The sequence below is a fragment of the Paramisgurnus dabryanus genome, chromosome 9 (genome assembly GCF_030506205.2).
Source record: "Paramisgurnus dabryanus chromosome 9, PD_genome_1.1, whole genome shotgun sequence".
Taxonomy (NCBI): domain Eukaryota; kingdom Metazoa; phylum Chordata; class Actinopteri; order Cypriniformes; family Cobitidae; genus Paramisgurnus; species Paramisgurnus dabryanus.
The window spans coordinates 1990813-2007462 of record NC_133345.1 but is presented as its reverse complement, the minus strand read 5'-3'; the positions used below and the strand labels follow the sequence as shown (position 1 = coordinate 2007462).

Sequence of the window (16650 nt, the reverse complement as noted above, 5' to 3'; positions counted from 1 at the left end):
TCCCCCTTAATTTTCCTTACAAACATGAAACCAGAGAGAAGGGTCAGTTGGCATCGAATTGCACCTTGTATTCGGTGATTGATTGAGGAAAAATATGCGTATGTGTATATATATACTTGTTTTGTTGAACAGAGACAATGGCCGCGTGCTCCAGCGTCACCTATATGCCTATTTCACAAAATGGCGGCTTTGACCGGAAGTAGGGAAAACATCGTTCAGGTTGCACCACTACGATGGCCACTCAATATAGTATGGACTGACAGCTGCTTTGTTTTCTCCTACACATGAATTTACTTGTAAAAATAACAATAACAGATATTGTCGATTGGTGTTATATTATTTTTTTAGCATTTCGTATTATCAAAATATATCATATGTTAGACAGCTTATCAATTTTAAATAAAATAACGAGACATACATAACTATTCGTGTCTGCTCCCGTTTATTGTAATGAGTGTGCACATTTGGAGAAATACTTAGACATTTTACTTCTTATTTCTTTAGACTGAATAATTATTTCTTATTAATTCCAAAGTATGCGACCCGATGATCTAATCGTGGTGTATGTGCTATTCCTCGTTTGTTTGCCTGCATCCATTGCTTTACGGCTTGCTTGTTGCGTTTAAATGCACATTTGATTTCTTTACCAGCATTGGATTTAGACCATTCAATGAGAAGAGTTAACAGCGTTTATTATGATTGATAAGCCCTCAACGGAGAATGAGGTCGGCATACATTAAAAGCCTTATTTTGTTTTTATCGTGTGCCTTCCAAAATGTATGCGACGAAACTTAAATCACGCAAAATATGAATGGTAACTAGACGTGCTTGTTGTGTGCAAGGAGTGCATTTATTTGTAAACTTTTGCTAAATCAAAATGGTTTATTTGTATTTGCTTTTTACCTGGGTTTTATCAGGTTCGCAGTCGGGACATTTTTAATCCATAGTGTATGCATAATTAATTTCAAAGAAATAAGAAGTAAAATGTGTAAGTATTCCTCAAAATGTGCTTTGGACTAAGTCCCCCGTCATCACAGCAAACGGGAGCAGACCCGAATAGGTATGTCTAGTTATTTTATTAAAAATTTCCAGCCGTCTGTAAATTTATGTTTGAAAGAAAAAAGTAAATTAATATCTTACTTACTGTTTTTGTCTTGTTTTCTAGTGAATATCTGACAATGCTTAAATGGAGATACATTTACTTGGTAAGCAAAGTGGCTTAAGATATTATGTATTGTAACAGAAAATTGTTATAAAAACGTTTTGTTTTTGCTGGGAATTCTTGTATATATTTCACAGCTATATAATTAATTATAATAACGCACTTTTTGTTGATAAACATGTTAAAAAATACATTAACACATAATAATGTGGCAACAAATCAAATGTGCATTTAAATGCAACAAGCAAAAATAAATAAATAAAGCAAATGCACGGAAAAGAAACGAGGAATAAAAGAAACACCGCGATTAAAAAAATCAGATCGCATACTTTGTAAAATAATTGAAATAAATTATAAAAATCAACAGGTTTATATTTAAAACAAATAAAAAATATCTGCCAGCGGGGTAAGAAAAATAAACTTAATTCTAGTTTCAACTTAATTCAATAATAAACTCAATTTAGGTTTATTTTTCTTACCCCACTGGCAGATATTTTTACTTGTTTTAAGCCTTAACCTATTACATTTTAGAATTTATTTCAGTAAACAAGACTTAAATTCTAAGCCACTTTGCTTATTAAGTAAATGTATCTCGATTTAAGAATTATTTTTTAACTCGAAAACATTAAGAAAATACTAAGTAAACGAACAAATTGGGATGTTCAAAACACTTAAATATTTTTTTTCACTCTACCCTTCATATTACAGCTGTCGAAAAACCACAGCAACGTTGACAGACCCGGAAGCCATGATACATTAGCAGTTTTTAAAATAAGTTAAATCTAGAATCCTTATTGGTTTTAGATACTTTAAAGCAATGAATGATCTTCTTTCTTTTGAATTGATTTGGTATTATGGAGGAGCTCTGTGTCTGGTTATTGAAGATGATTTGTTCTTTGCTCCTATGTTGGCTTATTTTTTTGTTATTTCCGTTACTATATATATTTTTTTCTTTGTTTTTTCTGATTTGAGGTTATGAAAATGTTTTAATTTGTAATAAAGGTTTTTTGAAAATTCTAAATTCTCTCTATCTCTCTCTCTCTCTCTCTCTCTCATGAGCGTGGATCAGATCCTGCATTAAAACATGAACTTCTGATTTGCTAGCTCAACGTTCTACCTCTGGGTTATACAATGAGAACGTATAGAGTTAAATGCCCGCTAGCCTCCACCCCAAAAGCCAGCGCCTTCGCCGGCTCCCCCTTTGGCTGCGTCTATTCCGGTATCGCTTCTCGGCCTTTTGGCTAAGATCAAGTGTAGTATCTGTTCTTATCAGTTTATTGTCTGATACGTCTCCTATCCGGGGACTATATGTTAAATGGATTTTTGACCTTCGGAAATGGAAGCGGAGCTTGCTCCTTCCACTCCATGCATCAACATGGTATTGCAGTGTTTCCATGAATGGTGCGCTCCCCATCTCGGGGATAAATAAGTCAAGTATAAAAAAAAGAATTTGCTTCTTTTGTGCGGGAATGACGGTGTTTTTTCTAATCCGTGTGTTTTAAAATTGCTGTGATTTCGTTGGCTTTATTGGTTTAACGAAAAGCTTGCGTGGAAATGAACACGCTGATAAAGAAATGTTTTTGTAATGTATTTAATTAATTTCTTTACAAGTTTGCGGAGGTGATACGAGGACGAATTAAACATCCTCGACACAGCTGAAGGCGCAACAAAAGCGAACGAGACCGATTGGAATGTTAAAAACACCTGAAAACTTTTTTCACTACCCTTCATACTACAGCTGTCGAAAAACCACAGCAACGTCGACAGACCTGGAAGCATAGCTGTACTTGTTTAACTCACAACGACAACGGGTAAGTCATTGAGCCCTGTGTTTTTATTTATCCACGTTCTAAAATTGCTATGCTTTCGTTGTTTCTTGATTGCTCTGTACATTTTTTTTTGTTTCTATTCCACGTAAAGTTACTTTGTAATAACGAAACCATATATTTGAATGCGCAATTTAAATCCATTTGATTTAAATTGTTTCACATATTTCACTCTACACGGTTCAACCGGGCTGGAAACGGAATAAAAACAGGGTAGATCTCGAAGAATGTTTGGTCTCAGACGTGGCTTCGTGCGCTTTCCACCTGGTCACACACAGTAAATGAAATGTTAGTCGGACGGCCTCCGGGGGCGCCGTCGATGTGATCGGTCACAGGAAGATGCGGCCGTCTGGCCTCAAAGGGTGTCGCTCATACTTACCTGGCAGGGGAGACACCATGATCATGAAGGTGGTTCACACAGGGCGAGGCTCAGCCATTGCACTCCGGTTGGGCTGACCCTTTGCGAATTCCCCAAATGTGGGAATCTCGACTGCAAAATTTCTGATAGTGGGGGACTGCGTTCGCGCTCTCCCCTGACCTTTGTGTTAAAAATAGATTCGCTTGTCGTTTTACGTAAAATCCAAGAGACGTCTAACCACGGCCCAAGAATACAGTAGTCATCAAAAAAGCGGCTATTCAACGACTACATAACTTTTAATAGACAGCGAATAAGTGTCTAGGCTAAAACAAGGCTTAATTTGGGCTGTCAGTGAAAATCTAATAGCCGTTTGACCATTCCAAACGAATAGACTAGCCATTAAATAGAACCACAATCAAACGGCTACATGTCTAAGAGCACAAAATAATGCTTAGATGATTCTTTTACTTCCAATATAAGAGGTTCTCGGGAATGGCAATCATCCAAACTAATAAATTATAAAGGCTTTTATAAGAAAATGACAACAGTTAAACAACCTAGACAGCGTTGGGCAATACAAAATGCTAATAAATACAAGACAAATTGAAATATTGTACATGCATGTACATTAAACAAGCCAACAAATCTGCCAATGGGCTACGACAATTTTTCTTGAATTAAGTGTTTATATCTAGATTTGTTTCTTACCCCTTTGGCAGATTTATTTGCTTGTTTTAAGCCCAAATTCTGAGTTTTTTCTCCCTAAAGGCTAGGTTTATTTTCTTAGGGCATTTTGCTCATCAAAAAATGCATCTTATTTTAAGACTTTCTAGATATTTGTATAGTTAAAACAGTTCGAAATAACAAGTAAGAAATGATTTTTTGCAATGTATTCATTCATTCGCTACCCTTCATACTACAGCTGTCGAAAAACCACAGCAACGTCGACAGACCTGGAAGCGTAGCTGTATTTGTTTAACTCACAAAGACAACGGGTAAAGTATTTTCTTGATTACCTAAATGACTTGCTGTAGGAAAATAAGTTTAGGTTTAAGGGGGGAAATACAGTTTAAAGGGATATTTCAATTTATGATGATAATTCTGTCATCATTTACTCATGCATACAGGCTTACAACAACACGAGGATTAGTTTTTTCTGAGTAACACAAAAGAAGGTATTTTGAGGAATGATGGTAAACCCACAGCAGATAGTCACCATTGACTTCCATAGTAGGAATAAAAAAATATGATGGAATTTAATAGGTACCATCAACCGTGTGCTAACCATCACTTTGCAAAATATTTTCTTCATCATTTATCACGATACTTCCAAAATATTTTTTCCTACTAAGTCAATATTTCATTATTTGCTTTACAAGCTTAAAAATGATGGTGACAGGATTCCATGGTAATCACAAACAGGTAAACAAGTAAAATAATCACTATTTACTTTTAAAAGCATTTTGAAAATTGCTTGCTTATGCTGGGAGTAAAGGTATTTCATGCAAAAGGTATTTCCTCTTTAAAAGGTAATGTATGCTTCTTTTAAAGCTGACACATTTGCCACATTAAAATAACAGAAATGTGTACTGTTTAAACTTTTTGGAGCCGGTGTGTCTGTGTTCTTGGGGCACACATCTACATGTAAAAGCAGAATTGCTTATTATTCTTCTCTATTTCTTGTATAGGTCAATTATGAGTGAAGAACCGTTCACCAAATGAAGACCGCAGCCAGGTGACGGGATCCTGTGGTAATCACAAACAGGTAAACCAGTAAAATAATCATCATTTAATGTTAAAATAATTTTGAAAATTGAAGTTCTGTGTGTTCTTATTGTACTTTATTTATTTCTGCAGGTAAGCACCATACCGTAAGCTTCATTCCCTTTATAACAGGTAAGGTTCATACTGTTTTATTCTTTTGTACTGTTTTATTCGTACTGTTTTAAATCATTCAGTAAATGCAAAGTTAAACTGATGTGTTTTTAATCTAGATTTAAAAGTGTCTACTGTTGAAGCACATCTGATCTCTTCTGAAAGCTGATAATAACTGAATGCTGAGGCACCTTGTTTTGAGTGAACCCTTGTTTTTTCTAAATGACCTGATCCTATTGATCCGAGTAATCGGTTTCATATTCGATTAGCATATCTGTCATGTATTGTAGCCATGAAGTGGTTTTTAAACAAGAAACAGTACTTTTTAAATCCATTGACCATTGCAATAATCGGCCCTGCTGGTGATGAAAGCATGAACAAGTTTCTCTAAGTCCTGTCTTGAGACAAAACCTCTAATTCTGGCAATATTTCTGAGATGGTAGTAAAAGCAGAATTCCTTATTATTTTTCTCTATCTCAGGCTCTACGGCATATATGTCATGATTTTATTTGTCTATTTATATGTCTATTTACAAGGACTGCCTTGGCCAAATGTTATTGTTAATTAATATTGAAGCAGTTATTTAACATAGGTCCTTTGAGTAGTGATTTGTGTAATGATCCATATATCTATTTTTATGTATATTTTTAACTTAGGAATGTGATTTTAAAGCTCATATTTGTTATTGTATGACACCTCTCATGTTATGAAAGTAAAAAATAAATGTATTTTCTGATGTCTTGCATTTCTGTTTTTAAACTGTTAATCCTTATCAAGTGCTATACATTAGAAAGTGGATATAGAGTGAAATGCACACGGTGAATAATGAACGCAGACCTTCAGTGCCGGACCTCTGACCCGCTAACCTCCATCCCGACAGCCAGCGCCTTCTCCGGATGCCATTGCGGTATCGCTTCTCGGCTTTTTGGGTAAGATCGAGTGGACACCGGGGACTACACGTTTAAATGGATTTTTGACCTTCGGCTATGGAAGCGAGGCTTGTTCCGTCCACTCCGTGCATCGACTCTGGCGCTTTCCGGGGACAAATAAGGTGAGTTTAAAATCAGAGTTTGCTTCTTTAGTGCGTGGTTGCCAGTTTGTTTGCCAGTCCGTGGTCCATAATACGTTCCGCGTTCGTGGTCTCTCCATCGCTCAGTACTTTTCTGTGTTTCTATTTTACGTAAAGCTAACACCAAAACGATTGTGGAAGGCGCTATATAGATTGTTCTCAAAGAAAAAAAAACGAGAAACAAACCCATGTGAATATGGGTCAAATTATCTAGGCGGAGCACTTCGTTCAAAGAAAAACGCAACAGAATTGTTTGCGTTGAACAAAGACAATGGTGCCTGCAGACATCGAATGTGTATTGTGGATAAAAAATGGCCAGTGGGGTGGGACAATTTTTCTTGAATTAAGTGTTTATGGGAAAAGTTCACGAATTTTTTCTTACCCTGTAGTCAGATTTATTTGCTTGTTTTAAGCATAAAATAACAGGAGAAGAAATTGTGTAGGGGGAGCAGAGGGTTTTTTTTCGTTCAAAGAAAAGCAGCGTGGCACGAATGAATGTTTGGCTGAAATGCTATCGTAATTTCCCCCTTAATTTTCCTTACAAACATGAAACCAGAGAGAAGGGTCAGTTGGCATCGAATTGCACCTTGTATTCGGTGATTGATTGAGGAAAAATATGCGTATGTGTATATATATACTTGTTTTGTTGAACAGAGACAATGGCCGCGTGCTCCAGCGTCACCTATATGCCTATTTCACAAAATGGCGGCTTTGACCGGAAGTAGGGAAAACATCGTTCAGGTTGCACCACTACGATGGCCACTCAATATAGTATGGACTGACAGCTGCTTTGTTTTCTCCTACACATGAATTTACTTGTAAAAATAACAATAACAGATATTGTCGATTGGTGTTATATTATTTTTTTAGCATTTCGTATTATCAAAATATATCATATGTTAGACAGCTTATCAATTTTAAATAAAATAACGAGACATACATAACTATTCGTGTCTGCTCCCGTTTATTGTAATGAGTGTGCACATTTGGAGAAATACTTAGACATTTTACTTCTTATTTCTTTAGACTGAATAATTATTTCTTATTAATTCCAAAGTATGCGACCCGATGATCTAATCGTGGTGTATGTGCTATTGCTCGTTTGTTTGCCTGCATCCATTGCTTTACGGCTTGCTTGTTGCGTTTAAATGCACATTTGATTTCTTTACCAGCATTGGATTTAGACCATTCAATGAGAAGAGTTAACAGCGTTTATTATGATTGATAAGCCCTCAACGGAGAATGAGGTCGGCATACATTAAAAGCCTTATTTTGTTTTTATCGTGTGCCTTCCAAAATGTATGCGACGAAACTTAAATCACGCAAAATATGAATGGTAACTAGACGTGCTTGTTGTGTGCAAGGAGTGCATTTATTTGTAAACTTTTGCTAAATCAAAATGGTTTATTTGTATTTGCTTTTTACCTGGGTTTTATCAGGTTCGCAGTCGGGACATTTTTAATCCATAGTGTATGCATAATTAATTTCAAAGAAATAAGAAGTAAAATGTGTAAGTATTCCTCAAAATGTGCTTTGGACTAAGTCCCCCGTCATCACAGCAAACGGGAGCAGACCCGAATAGGTATGGCTAGTTATTTTATTAAAAATTTCCAGCCGTCTGTAAATTTATGTTTGAAAGAAAAAAGTAAATTAATATCTTACTTACTGTTTTTGTCTTGTTTTCTAGTGAATATCTGACAATGCTTAAATGGAGATACATTTACTTGGTAAGCAAAGTGGCTTAAGATATTATGTATTGTAATAGAAAATTGTTATAAAAACGTTTTGTTTTTGCTGGGAATTCTTGTATATATTTCACAGCTATATAATTAATTATAATAACGCACTTTTTGTTGATAAACATGTTAAAAAATACATTAACACATAATAATGTGGCAACAAATCAAATGTGCATTTAAATGCAACAAGCAAAAATAAATAAATAAAGCAAATGCACGGAAAAGAAACGAGGAATAAAAGAAACACCGCGATTAAAAAAATCAGATCGCATACTTTGTAAAATAATTGAAATAAATTATAAAAATCAACAGGTTTATATTTAAAACAAATAAAAAATATCTGCCAGCGGGGTAAGAAAAATAAACTTAATTCTAGTTTCAACTTAATTCAATAATAAACTCAATTTAGGTTTATTTTTCTTACCCCACTGGCAGATATTTTTACTTGTTTTAAGCCTTAACCTATTACATTTTAGAATTTATTTCAGTAAACAAGACTTAAATTCTAAGCCACTTTGCTTATTAAGTAAATGTATCTCGATTTAAGAATTATTTTTTAACTCGAAAACATTAAGAAAATACTAAGTAAACGAACAAATTGGGATGTTCAAAACACTTAAATATTTTTTTTCACTCTACCCTTCATATTACAGCTGTCGAAAAACCACAGCAACGTTGACAGACCCGGAAGCCATGATACATTAGCAGTTTTTAAAATAAGTTAAATCTAGAATCCTTATTGGTTTTAGATACTTTAAAGCAATGAATGATCTTCTTTCTTTTGAATTGATTTGGTATTATGGAGGAGCTCTGTGTCTGGTTATTGAAGATGATTTGTTCTTTGCTCCTATGTTGGCTTATTTTTTTGTTATTTCCGTTACTATATATATTTTTTTCTTTGTTTTTTCTGATTTGAGGTTATGAAAATGTTTTAATTTGTAATAAAGGTTTTTTGAAAATTCTAAATTCTCTCTATCTCTCTCTCTCTCTCTCTCTCTCATGAGCGTGGATCAGATCCTGCATTAAAACATGAACTTCTGATTTGCTAGCTCAACGTTCTACCTCTGGGTTATACAATGAGAACGTATAGAGTTAAATGCCCGCTAGCCTCCACCCCAAAAGCCAGCGCCTTCGCCGGCTCCCCCTTTGGCTGCGTCTATTCCGGTATCGCTTCTCGGCCTTTTGGCTAAGATCAAGTGTAGTATCTGTTCTTATCAGTTTAATGTCTGATACGTCTCCTATCCGGGGACTATATGTTAAATGGATTTTTGACCTTCGGAAATGGAAGCGGAGCTTGCTCCTTCCACTCCATGCATCAACATGGTATTGCAGTGTTTCCATGAATGGTGCGCTCCCCATCTCGGGGATAAATAAGTCAAGTATAAAAAAAAGAATTTGCTTCTTTTGTGCGTGAATGACGGTGTTTTTTCTAATCCGTGTGTTTTAAAATTGCTGTGATTTCGTTGACTTTATTGGTTTAACGAAAAGCTTGCGTGGAAATGAACACGCTGATAAAGAAATGTTTTTGTAATGTATTTAATTAATTTCTTTACAAGTTTGCGGAGGTGATACGAGGACGAATTAAACATCCTCGACACAGCTGAAGGCGCAACAAAAGCGAACGAGACCGATTGGAATGTTAAAAACACCTGAAAACTTTTTTCACTACCCTTCATACTACAGCTGTCGAAAAACCACAGCAACGTCGACAGACCTGGAAGCATAGCTGTACTTGTTTAACTCACAACGACAACGGGTAAGTCATTGAGCCCTGTGTTTTTATTTATCCACGTTCTAAAATTGCTATGCTTTCGTTGTTTCTTGATTGCTCTGTACATTTTTTTTTGTTTCTATTCCACGTAAAGTTACTTTGTAATAACGAAACCATATATTTGAATGCGCAATTTAAATCCATTTGATTTAAATTGTTTCACATATTTCACTCTACACGGTTCAACCGGGCTGGAAACGGAATAAAAACAGGGTAGATCTCGAAGAATGTTTGGTCTCAGACGTGGCTTCGTGCGCTTTCCACCTGGTCACACACAGTAAATGAAATGTTAGTCGGACGGCCTCCGGGGGCGCCGTCGATGTGATCGGTCACAGGAAGATGCGGCCGTCTGGCCTCAAAGGGTGTCGCTCATACTTACCTGGCAGGGGAGACACCATGATCATGAAGGTGGTTCACCCAGGGCGAGGCTCAGCCATTGCACTCCGGTTGGGCTGACCCTTTGCGAATTCCCCAAATGTGGGAATCTCGACTGCAAAATTTCTGATAGTGGGGGACTGCGTTCGCGCTCTCCCCTGACTTTGTGTTAAAAATAGATTCGCTTGTCGTTTTACGTAAAATCCAAGAGACGTCTAACCACGGCCCAAGAATACATTAGTCATCAAAAAAGCGGCTATTCAACGACTACATAACTTTTAATAGACAGCGAATAAGTGTCTAGGCTAAAACAAGGCTTAATTTGGGCTGTCAGTGAAAATCTAATAGCCGTTTGACCATTCCAAACGAATAGACTAGCCATTAAATAGAACCACAATCAAACGGCTACATGTCTAAGAGCACAAAATAATGCTTAGATGATTCTTTTACTTCCAATATAAGAGGTTCTCGGGAATGGCAATCATCCAAACTAATAAATTATAAAGGCTTTTATAAGAAAATGACAACAGTTAAACAACCTAGACAGCGTTGGGCAATACAAAATGCTAATAAATACAAGACAAATTGAAATATTGTACATGCATGTACATTAAACAAGCCAACAAATCTGCCAATGGGCTACGACAATTTTTCTTGAATTAAGTGTTTATATCTAGATTTGTTTCTTACCCCTTTGGCAGATTTATTTGCTTGTTTTAAGCCCAAATTCTGAGTTTTTTCTCCCTAAAGGCTAGGTTTATTTTCTTAGGGCATTTTGCTCATCAAAAAATGCATCTTATTTTAAGACTTTCTAGATATTTGTATAGTTAAAACAGTTCGAAATAACAAGTAAGAAATGATTTTTTGCAATGTATTCATTCATTCGCTACCCTTCATACTACAGCTGTCGAAAAACCACAGCAACGTCGACAGACCTGGAAGCGTAGCTGTATTTGTTTAACTCACAAAGACAACGGGTAAAGTATTTTCTTGATTACCTAAATGACTTGCTGTAGGAAAATAAGTTTAGGTTTAAGGGGGGAAATACAGTTTAAAGGGATATTTCAATTTATGATGATAATTCTGTCATCATTTACTCATGCATACAGGCTTACAACAACACGAGGATTAGTTTTTTTCTGAGTAACACAAAAGAAGGTATTTTGAGGAATGATGGTAAACCCACAGCAGATAGTCACCATTGACTTCCATAGTAGGAATAAAAAAATATGATGGAATTTAATAGGTACCATCAACCGTGTGCTAACCATCACTTTGCAAAATATTTTCTTCATCATTTATCACGATACTTCCAAAATATTTTTTCCTACTAAGTCAATATTTCATTATTTGCTTTACAAGCTTAAAAATTATGGTGACAGGATTCCATGGTAATCACAAACAGGTAAACAAGTAAAATAATCACTATTTACTTTTAAAAGCATTTTGAAAATTGCTTGCTTATGCTGGGAGTAAAGGTATTTCATGCAAAAGGTATTTCCTCTTTAAAAGGTAATGTATGCTTCTTTTAAAGCTGACACATTTGCCACATTAAAATAACAGAAATGTGTACTGTTTAAACTTTTTGGAGCCGGTGTGTCTGTGTTCTTGGGGCACACATCTACATGTAAAAGCAGAATTGCTTATTATTCTTCTCTATTTCTTGTATAGGTCAATTATGAGTGAAGAACCGTTCACCAAATGAAGACCGCAGCCAGGTGACGGGATCCTGTGGTAATCACAAACAGGTAAACCAGTAAAATAATCATCATTTAATGTTAAAATAATTTTGAAAATTGAAGTTCTGTGTGTTCTTATTGTACTTTATTTATTTCTGCAGGTAAGCACCATACCGTAAGCTTCATTCCCTTTATAACAGGTAAGGTTCATACTGTTTTATTCTTTTGTACTGTTTTATTCGTACTGTTTTAAATCATTCAGTAAATGCAAAGTTAAACTGATGTGTTTTTAATCTAGATTTAAAAGTGTCTACTGTTGAAGCACATCTGATCTCTTCTGAAAGCTGATAATAACTGAATGCTGAGGCACCTTGTTTTGAGTGAACCCTTGTTTTTTCTAAATGACCTGATCCTATTGATCCGAGTAATCGGTTTCATATTCGATTAGCATATCTGTCATGTATTGTAGCCATGAAGTGGTTTTTAAACAAGAAACAGTACTTTTTAAATCCATTGACCATTGCAATAATCGGCCCTGCTGGTGATGAAAGCATGAACAAGTTTCTCTAAGTCCTGTCTTGAGACAAAACCTCTAATTCTGGCAATATTTCTGAGATGGTAGTAAAAGCAGAATTCCTTATTATTTTTCTCTATCTCAGGCTCTACGGCATATATGTCATGATTTTATTTGTCTATTTATATGTCTATTTACAAGGACTGCCTTGGCCAAATGTTATTGTTAATTAATATTGAAGCAGTTATTTAACATAGGTCCTTTGAGTAGTGATTTGTGTAATGATCCATATATCTATTTTTATGTATATTTTTAACTTAGGAATGTGATTTTAAAGCTCATATTTGTTATTGTATGACACCTCTCATGTTATGAAAGTAAAAAATAAATGTATTTTCTGATGTCTTGCATTTCTGTTTTTAAACTGTTAATCCTTATCAAGTGCTATACATTAGAAAGTGGATATAGAGTGAAATGCACACGGTGAATAATGAACGCAGACCTTCAGTGCCGGACCTCTGACCCGCTAACCTCCATCCCGACAGCCAGCGCCTTCTCCGGATGCCATTGCGGTATCGCTTCTCGGCTTTTTGGGTAAGATCGAGTGGACACCGGGGACTACACGTTTAAATGGATTTTTGACCTTCGGCTATGGAAGCGAGGCTTGTTCCGTCCACTCCGTGCATCGACTCTGGCGCTTTCCGGGGACAAATAAGGTGAGTTTAAAATCAGAGTTTGCTTCTTTAGCGCGTGGTTGCCAGTTTGTTTGCCAGTCCGTGGTCCATAATACGTTCCGCGTTCGTGGTCTCTCCATCGCTCAGTACTTTTCTGTGTTTCTATTTTACGTAAAGCTAACACCAAAACGATTGTGGAAGGCGCTATATAGATTGTTCTCAAAGAAAAAAAAACGAGAAACAAACCCATGTGAATATGGGTCAAATTATCTAGGCGGAGCACTTCGTTCAAAGAAAAACGCAACAGAATTGTTTGCGTTGAACAAAGACAATGGTGCCTGCAGACATCGAATGTGTATTGTGGATAAAAAATGGCCAGTGGGGTGGGACAATTTTTCTTGAATTAAGTGTTTATGGGAAAAGTTCACGAATTTTTTCTTACCCTGTAGTCAGATTTATTTGCTTGTTTTAAGCATAAAATAACAGGAGAAGAAATTGTGTAGGGGGAGCAGAGGGTTTTTTTTCGTTCAAAGAAAAGCAGCGTGGCACGAATGAATGTTTGGCTGAAATGCTATCGTAATTTCCCCCTTAATTTTCCTTACAAACATGAAACCAGAGAGAAGGGTCAGTTGGCATCGAATTGCACCTTGTATTCGGTGATTGATTGAGGAAAAATATGCGTATGTGTATATATATACTTGTTTTGTTGAACAGAGACAATGGCCGCGTGCTCCAGCGTCACCTATATGCCTATTTCACAAAATGGCGGCTTTGACCGGAAGTAGGGAAAACATCGTTCAGGTTGCACCACTACGATGGCCACTCAATATAGTATGGACTGACAGCTGCTTTGTTTTCTCCTACACATGAATTTACTTGTAAAAATAACAATAACAGATATTGTCGATTGGTGTTATATTATTTTTTTAGCATTTCGTATTATCAAAATATATCATATGTTAGACAGCTTATCAATTTTAAATAAAATAACGAGACATACATAACTATTCGTGTCTGCTCCCGTTTATTGTAAATATGTGTGCACATTTGGAGAAATACTTAGACATTTTACTTCTTATTTCTTTAGACTGAATAATTATTTCTTATTAATTCCAAAGTATGCGACCCGATGATCTAATCGTGGTGTATGTGCTATTCCTCGTTTGTTTGCCTGCATCCATTGCTTTACGGCTTGCTTGTTGCGTTTAAATGCACATTTGATTTCTTTACCAGCATTGGATTTAGACCATTCAATGAGAAGAGTTAACAGCGTTTATTATGATTGATAAGCCCTCAACGGAGAATGAGGTCGGCATACATTAAAAGCCTTATTTTGTTTTTATCATGTGCCTTCCAAAATGTATGCGACGAAACTTAAATCACGCAAAATATGAATGGTAACTAGACGTGCTTGTTGTGTGCAAGGAGTGCATTTATTTGTAAACTTTTGCTAAATCAAAATGGTTTATTTGTATTTGCTTTTTACCTGGGTTTTATCAGGTTCGCAGTCGGGACATTTTTAATCCATAGTGTATGCATAATTAATTTCAAAGAAATAAGAAGTAAAATGTGTAAGTATTCCTCAAAATGTGCTTTGGACTAAGTCCCCCGTCATCACAGCAAACGGGAGCAGACCCGAATAGGTATGGCTAGTTATTTTATTAAAAATTTCCAGCCGTCTGTAAATTTATGTTTGAAAGAAAAAAGTAAATTAATATCTTACTTACTGTTTTTGTCTTGTTTTCTAGTGAATATCTGACAATGCTTAAATGGAGATACATTTACTTGGTAAGCAAAGTGGCTTAAGATATTATGTATTGTAATAGAAAATTGTTATAAAAACGTTTTGTTTTTGCTGGGAATTCTTGTATATATTTCACAGCTATATAATTAATTATAATAACGCACTTTTTGTTGATAAACATGTTAAAAAATACATTAACACATAATAATGTGGCAACAAATCAAATGTGCATTTAAATGCAACAAGCAAAAATAAATAAATAAAGCAAATGCACGGAAAAGAAACGAGGAATAAAAGAAACACCGCGATTAAAAAAATCAGATCGCATACTTTGTAAAATAATTGAAATAAATTATAAAAATCAACAGGTTTATATTTAAAACAAATAAAAAATATCTGCCAGCGGGGTAAGAAAAATAAACTTAATTCTAGTTTCAACTTAATTCAATAATAAACTCAATTTAGGTTTATTTTTCTTACCCCACTGGCAGATATTTTTACTTGTTTTAAGCCTTAACCTATTACATTTTAGAATTTATTTCAGTAAACAAGACTTAAATTCTAAGCCACTTTGCTTATTAAGTAAATGTATCTCGATTTAAGAATTATTTTTTAACTCGAAAACATTAAGAAAATACTAAGTAAATGAACAAATTGGGATGTTCAAAACACTTAAATATTTTTTTTCACTCTACCCTTCATATTACAGCTGTCGAAAAACCACAGCAACGTTGACAGACCCGGAAGCCATGATACATTAGCAGTTTTTAAAATAAGTTAAATCTAGAATCCTTATTGGTTTTAGATACTTTAAAGCAATGAATGATCTTCTTTCTTTTGAATTGATTTGGTATTATGGAGGAGCTCTGTGTCTGGTTATTGAAGATGATTTGTTCTTTGCTCCTATGTTGGCTTATTTTTTTGTTATTTCCGTTACTATATATATTTTTTTCTTTGTTTTTTCTGATTTGAGGTTATGAAAATGTTTTAATTTGTAATAAAGGTTTTTTGAAAATTCTAAATTCTCTCTATCTCTCTCTCTCTCTCTCTCTCTCTCTCTCATGAGCGTGGATCAGATCCTGCATTAAAACATGAACTTCTGATTTGCTAGCTCAACGTTCTACCTCTGGGTTATACAATGAGAACGTATAGAGTTAAATGCCCGCTAGCCTCCACCCCAAAAGCCAGCGCCTTCGCCGGCTCCCCCTTTGGCTGCGTCTATTCCGGTATCGCTTCTCGGCCTTTTGGCTAAGATCAAGTGTAGTATCTGTTCTTATCAGTTTAATGTCTGATACGTCTCCTATCCGGGGACTATATGTTAAATGGATTTTTGACCTTCGGAAATGGAAGCGGAGCTTGCTCCTTCCACTCCATGCATCAACATGGTATTGCAGTGTTTCCATGAATGGTGCGCTCCCCATCTCGGGGATAAATAAGTCAAGTATAAAAAAAAGAATTTGCTTCTTTTGTGCGTGAATGACGGTGTTTTTTCTAATCCGTGTGTTTTAAAATTGCTGTGATTTCGTTGACTTTATTGGTTTAACGAAAAGCTTGCGTGTAAATGAACACGCTGATAAAGAAATGTTTTTGTAATGTATTTAATTAATTTCTTTACAAGTTTGCGGAGGTGATACGAGGACGAATTAAACATCCTCGACACAGCTGAAGGCGCAACAAAAGCGAACGAGACCGATTGGAATGTTAAAAACACCTGAAAACTTTTTTCACTACCCTTCATACTACAGCTGTCGAAAAACCACAGCAACGTCGACAGACCTGGAAGCATAGCTGTACTTGTTTAACTCACAACGACAACGGGTAAGTCATTGAGCCCTATGTTTTTATTTATCCACGTTCTAAAATT

The 16650-nt window shown here is 35.5% G+C and overlaps 5 non-coding genes across 5 annotated transcripts; all 5 read left to right on the top strand.

Annotated features, from left to right (window-relative positions):
• The first annotated feature begins 2383 nt into the window (after positions 1 to 2383).
• On the top strand, positions 2384 to 2574 carry LOC135764530 (U2 spliceosomal RNA). The gene has a single exon (XR_010540077.1). It is a non-coding gene; the product is annotated as a U2 spliceosomal RNA (small nuclear RNA).
• Positions 2575 to 3359: 785 nt separating this feature from the next.
• On the top strand, positions 3360 to 3524 carry LOC135764397 (U1 spliceosomal RNA). The gene has a single exon (XR_010539946.1). It is a non-coding gene; the product is annotated as a U1 spliceosomal RNA (small nuclear RNA).
• A 5671-nt stretch (positions 3525 to 9195) lies between these two features.
• LOC135764432 (U2 spliceosomal RNA) lies at positions 9196 to 9386 on the top strand. The gene has a single exon (XR_010539980.1). It is a non-coding gene; the product is annotated as a U2 spliceosomal RNA (small nuclear RNA).
• A 785-nt stretch (positions 9387 to 10171) lies between these two features.
• LOC135764577 (U1 spliceosomal RNA) lies at positions 10172 to 10336 on the top strand. Its single transcript, XR_010540104.1, has one exon. It is a non-coding gene; the product is annotated as a U1 spliceosomal RNA (small nuclear RNA).
• A 5678-nt stretch (positions 10337 to 16014) lies between these two features.
• LOC135764431 (U2 spliceosomal RNA) lies at positions 16015 to 16205 on the top strand. Its single transcript, XR_010539979.1, has one exon. It is a non-coding gene; the product is annotated as a U2 spliceosomal RNA (small nuclear RNA).
• Positions 16206 to 16650: the final 445 nt, after the last annotated feature.